The sequence below is a fragment of the Podarcis muralis genome, chromosome 5 (genome assembly GCF_964188315.1).
Source record: "Podarcis muralis chromosome 5, rPodMur119.hap1.1, whole genome shotgun sequence".
Taxonomy (NCBI): domain Eukaryota; kingdom Metazoa; phylum Chordata; class Lepidosauria; order Squamata; family Lacertidae; genus Podarcis; species Podarcis muralis.
Window position 1 is genome coordinate 44,331,387 of NC_135659.1, and position 6,000 is coordinate 44,337,386.

The following is a 6,000-nucleotide window of genomic DNA, read 5'->3' on the forward strand; positions in this document are numbered from 1 at the left end:
AGTCATTTGGAAATGGGTTTTGAAACCAGACACTGGAAAAGTTAAAGAAGTGAGTGCTTATAAATACTTCCATATGATTTATTTTATATAATATTTTTCCTCTTTAAAATAAACTTCTGAGTATAGAAAAATTCTTTGCAGGGGAACCCAAGAAACATGTTGAAGCTTCATAGAATATTTAGGTGCACACACTGATTCAAAGAGAATAACCGCCCCAGAATGGATGGACACCATAAAGCAGATTATAGACAGGGTATAGTCTTTCCTCAACCGAAAATAATACACCATTCTTGGAGAATAAACTAGCAAGAATTTTACCAGAAAAAAAGAAATCTGTCAAGGCAGGTTAATAAATAGTTTTATTTCTCCATAAGCATGTTAAACATTCCCCTTAAATTTCAGAACAATCACCATTCTATGATGCTGCAAATCTTTCAAGACCTTTTTAACATTGTAGATTGTATTAACTTTCCCTGCATTAAAGTCTTTCACAGATCTTCTAGTGAGACCTCCCTGCCTTTAATTTGCCACACGCACAACTAGACTTAGTAGCATGGGATACCCAGGCAGTTTCAACTTCCCACTGGTGAAGATCCTTTCATAAATATGAAGGCCTGAAATTTATAACACCCCATGTTTCAAAGGCAATAATATGCATATGGCTGTTTAGGAGTTATCAAAGCACATATATTAACACAACAATCATTACAATAACCCTGTAAGATGGAACAGTATCCTTAAATTCCAGACAGGGGCAGGTGTATGCATTCATTCCACAATGAATGAACAGTCTTGTTTGTTTGTTTGTTTGTTTGTTTGTTTGTTTGTTTGTCTCCCAGAATGCCCCCAATGTTGTGGTCATTACAAGGCATTCTGGGAGAAATAGGGCAGTCACTGGGGAAATAACACCATTTTTGTAGCAGTTGCCATTTTGAACCCACAGTTCCCAGAACAATTCAACCTATGGGACATGGGGGGGGGGGAGAGATCCCAAGAGAGCCATCAAAGTTAGTTTTGCTGCCACTAGCACTACAGACAAAGGTCAAAAATAATTGTAGGGGACAGAATGAGAACAAAAACCGAATAGGATGTAAAGGATCAAATATGATGGTTGTGAACAGATAATGAAACTAATGAGGATTTCAATAACAAAAAACAAATAAAGGAGTACTAAGTTCTATGTGTTTTTTATACGAACTTGCTGAAAGCCACCTGCTGAGTTTATGGGTAGGGTGAAAAGCGAACAAGGGGCTTTCTGGTTTATAGCTCAGTCTCTTAACACCTTGCGTAGTTCTGTGGAACTCTATAGCATGCTTAACATTTCTAACAGTTACTGCGCAAGATATATTCATAAGGTCCTTAGGGGAATGACAGTGTAGTGAATGCTCTGTGTTAATATGATTACATGATGGGTTGTTTCTGTTAAGGGTGGAACAGAATACCACCCTTCTAGCCAAAGTTAAGTGTCTCTAATCCCCGCTGATTTCATGGGAGGATTATGCACGTGCTTGACTCTCCCACAGAAACCAAAGAGGCTTAAAAGAGCTGTATGGTGACACTTCTGCTTAAAAACGGCCTCAGATACTCAGTATAATTGCCTACCAATGGAGACTCAATAGACTTTATCTTTCTCCTCTTCAGGCTGTACCTAAAGATTAACTGACATTGCAAGTTGCTGGTCAGTTTCATTAGGATGGGATCTTTAACAATATTGTGGTTTAGCCTGAAGGAGATAATGGGCTGAGCATATTTTTTAGAAAAGAATAATTTGAGGAATCCTATGATACTCCCCTCAAACATGGAAAACCACACATGTTCTTCTCTACCACCTTTGCCTCCTTTTCCTTTAGACTTTCTTGTTCCCAAGCTCCATACATGGTCTGAAACATCCATAGCTCTCTGTTTCCTATTTGATTATCTTCTGTCACATCAACAGCTGGCACGTCCACAAATTCCCACTACTTGAAGGCACTACAGGACAAGGTTAATTGCAAATCAGATCTTCCACTCTGGAAGAACATAACCACTGGTTTGTTTGTTCCTTTCTAAAGTCTTTCCCAGAAAACAGGGTGGGCTTTATCTCTCTGGTTTATAAAATAATATGTCTGAAATAGGCAAACTAGTGGAGCCCTAGTTTCTCCCACCACCACCCATCTACACAGAATACATCAGGACACAGCGTACAACCTCTGGTCCAGTGGCCCTTGAGTTGTGTCATTATAAGGGTGGACAAACTTGTCCATTTCAATTTCTCTCTGTTTCTCATTTTTCCAGTTGTAACTTCAGTTCACCACATTTCCACAACCGTTTGCGAATTTGTTTAAGTCCTTGTGAAAATTCAAGAGAATTTTAGTGTGTCTTTCTCATAATAAACACATTTGTATGCAACGTTACCTAAAACTCACATCTTGGCGAGCATTTTCCCATAATGTAATGTACATTTGTAAACCATTTCCATCAATATATGCATTCTTACACACATTTTTGGGTTGAAACAAAATAAAAAAAATTCCTTCCAGTAGCACCTTAGAGACCAACTAAGTTAGTTATTGGTATGAGCTTTCGTGTGCATGCACACTTCTTTTATTTTATTTTATTTTTTGTTTCGACTACAGCAGACCAACACGGCTACCTACCTGTAACATTTTTGGGTTGGAGAACTGCATTGCAAAATTCAGAGAAGTGTAAGTTCTGAAGGATGTCTGCATCAGTTTGGATGCTATTGTGGGAAGTACAAATTAGGTAGGTTCACATTAAAATGCAAATGTAACTAAATTTATCCCTGTACCTTTATCCTTCAAATCCATTTGATCTGGATCCTAGCATACTCCCAATTTTATCAACAGAATCATTGAAATATTTCTAGCCTGCTTTTCAGTATGGATTCTCAAGCTAACCACCCACCCTCCCCAAAGCCCCTCCCAAATCCATTGCATGACAAGATAATTTTATTACAACAGGAGCTATTTTAATGCTTAGTACAAAACTGCATTCTTGTTGGGAGTGTTATTGTTTGCAGAGTAGGGGTGAAGAAAGGGCCCTCCAGACATTGTTGGACTACAACTCCCATCAGTCCCAGCAAGCATGGTCAATGGTTGGGGTGAAGGGAGCTAAATCAGGAGTACCAAAGGCACCCCACCCCTGCCTTGGAGGATCCAGGACAAGAATAGCTAACCCACAGTTCAGGGACCTAATGATGCCCTCCAAGCAAATGTTTGTCCTCCCCCCACCAAAAACCAATCACATTTAGGAGTGGCAGCAAATATATATATATATAGCAAAAAAGGAAATGTAACATTGAGGTGGGCAGAAAGGTTTAAGCCCACCACATAAAAAGGTAAATGTAAAGGGACCCCTGACCATTAGGTCCAGTCATGACCGACTCTGCGGTTGCGGCGCTCATCTCGCTTTATTGGCCGAGGGAGCCAGTGTACAGCTTCCGGGTTATGTGGCCAGCAAGACTAAGCCACTTCTGGTGAACCAGAGCAGCGCACGGAAATGCCGTTTACCTTCCCGCCGGAGTGGTACCTATTTATCTACTTGCACTGTGACGTGCTTTCGAACTGCTAGGTTGGCAGGAGCAGGGACTGAGCAACGGGAGCTCACCCTGTCACGGGGATTCGAACCGCCGACCTTCTGATCGGCAAGTCCTAGGCTCTGTGGTTTAACCCACAGCGCCACCCACGTCCCTAAGCCCACCGCATAGCCCAATGCAAATCCCCCCCCCTCACAGTCACCAGATCAAACATTCATTGAGCAGGGGTGGGCAATAACTCTCCGCATCAGGTGATCTGTGTATGCACATGAGACAGTGTGGAGTGGCCACACCCACCACTGGGATGTGGCCTCTGGAAGGTTGATGAAGGGTAAATGTGGCCCTTAGGAAGAAAAAGCTAGCCACTTCTAAGCCCACTGTGGGATTCCATACTCAGGGCCAGACTTTGGTAATCTTTCATAATATGGCGTCCTGTGCGAGGCCAAAATTTGGTGCCACAAAAAATGGATCTTCTGCATTATGGATCTTCTCAATCTTTGCCCCTCAACTCAGCACCCTGTGGAATCACCTGCGCCACCCTAAATTCAGCGCTGCCACACTTCAGCAGAGAGGATCACCTAAGTACAGCTCCACTGGGAAGGTCTGTTTGCATAGTGAGCGGAAGCCCTGTGTTCCCGTTTAGGAGTTTGAGGGTCTCCATCAAGGCTGTGAAAGAAGATAGTTTTCCTTGAAGAGACAAAGCATGCAGACACAGACTGGGTGTATTTGTTTTAAGCATGCCACAGTGCAAAATCTAGTATCATCTGTCACCAGTGGGTAAAACTGTACCCGCTGTTATCTTTAGGAAATTTAAATAAGTCTTGTTTTGATTTGCAGCTGGGAGAGTTTGTTCAAGAATCTTAATTACAAGGAAAATGATTTGCAGGGCATATTTACATTATTCTTCAGCATAAAGGGGAGGGGTGCGCGATGCACTTATCAAACGTCTCAATGAGATTTTGATGCCGTTGAGGTCTCTCTCTTTTTATCCCAGTGGCCTGTTTGTACAAACTGCACCGAATGCCATTTATGCAAAGGGTTTGAGGAGACTTTTCCAATGGAATAAGCATAAAGTCGTGCATCAAAGCCTGCCAGCCACAAAACAGTTAATGCAAAGAAAAACACCACAAGTCGTGCTCTTCTCAAAGGGATATTTATTTAGTTTTAAAGAACTTCTTCATGCAAAGAAAATGAAAGCTGGAAGCAGAAAAGAAACATCTGCCTTCTACAAAGTTATGAGAAACTAGGTTTCACATTCCTAACCCTTCCTTTTTCCTTTTGGCTCCAAATCAAGTACTTTTAAAAGAAGGTAACATAACATACACACATCTGGATAACTGGACAAACTTCATATATATATATATATATATATATATATATATATATATATATATTCACGTTGTAAAACAAAAACATAAATTGAATCAACCAAATGGGGCGGGAGAGAAATAGCATATTCACTTCTTACCTGGGGGAAAAAAAGCCACATTCTTTCGTGGAATGTTTCTCTGGATCAACTCCCATTACAGTGGAGAAAGTGTTGTTTGGCATTCCCCTTAGTGTTGGAATTCAGGATACACACTTTCCATTCCAATAGCATTATACCCCAAACAAGCTAAAGTTGCTTGTTCCATGGATTAAGCCCTTTTCATACACAGGACCAGTCACATGGGAGTTTGTGCTCTTGGTGTGAACCAACACTGCTGCAGGGAAGCCTTGGTAAATTAACTGATCAGGTGCTCACAGATTATCATAGAGTTGGAAGGGGCCACGAGGGTCATCAAACCCCCTGCAATTCAGGAATCTTTTGCCCAACATGAGGCTCAAACTCACAACCCTGATATCAAGAGTCTCATGGGTCATGTGGGCGTTTCCCTATGAAGCACCACCTCACTACACAGGAGGGTGCTGTCTACATAATTTAAAAGACTCATGTGATTGACTTTACCCATACAATTGCAATATACACACGTATTTCCTTGCAGGATTGTTGCTGGTATGTGAGAGAGAGGAGGAGAGAGAGATGCCCTAACCCTTCTGATGAGGAATGACCCAGGTGTACTCTGAGCACCAGCACCAGAAGGTCCAAGTCCAGAGTGCATGTCTGAGACCCCAATGACACTCTTGACTAAAGACTCCTTGTGAGTAATAACACCCCCTCAATAGTAAAAAGACATCTGCTGCATTCTCTGGGCTATCAGCTGGATTTTGCCAGTTGCCAGAAGCAATGCATGTCATTCAGCTCCCTTCTCTGAACCAGACTTCTTGCCTTGGCCTCTTCAGGACCACCTTAGTTGGTGACCTCCTGGCTCCTGTTTACTGTTGCTGTCCCCAGATTATGTTTGGACTCAGATTGGAGCTAATGTAGTTGAGGACCAGAGGATACTTCATATCTCCCTTTATAACAGAGAGCAAAACATCAGGGAGGCAGATCCAGTGTCAAATACTTCCTTATAGCCACCAAC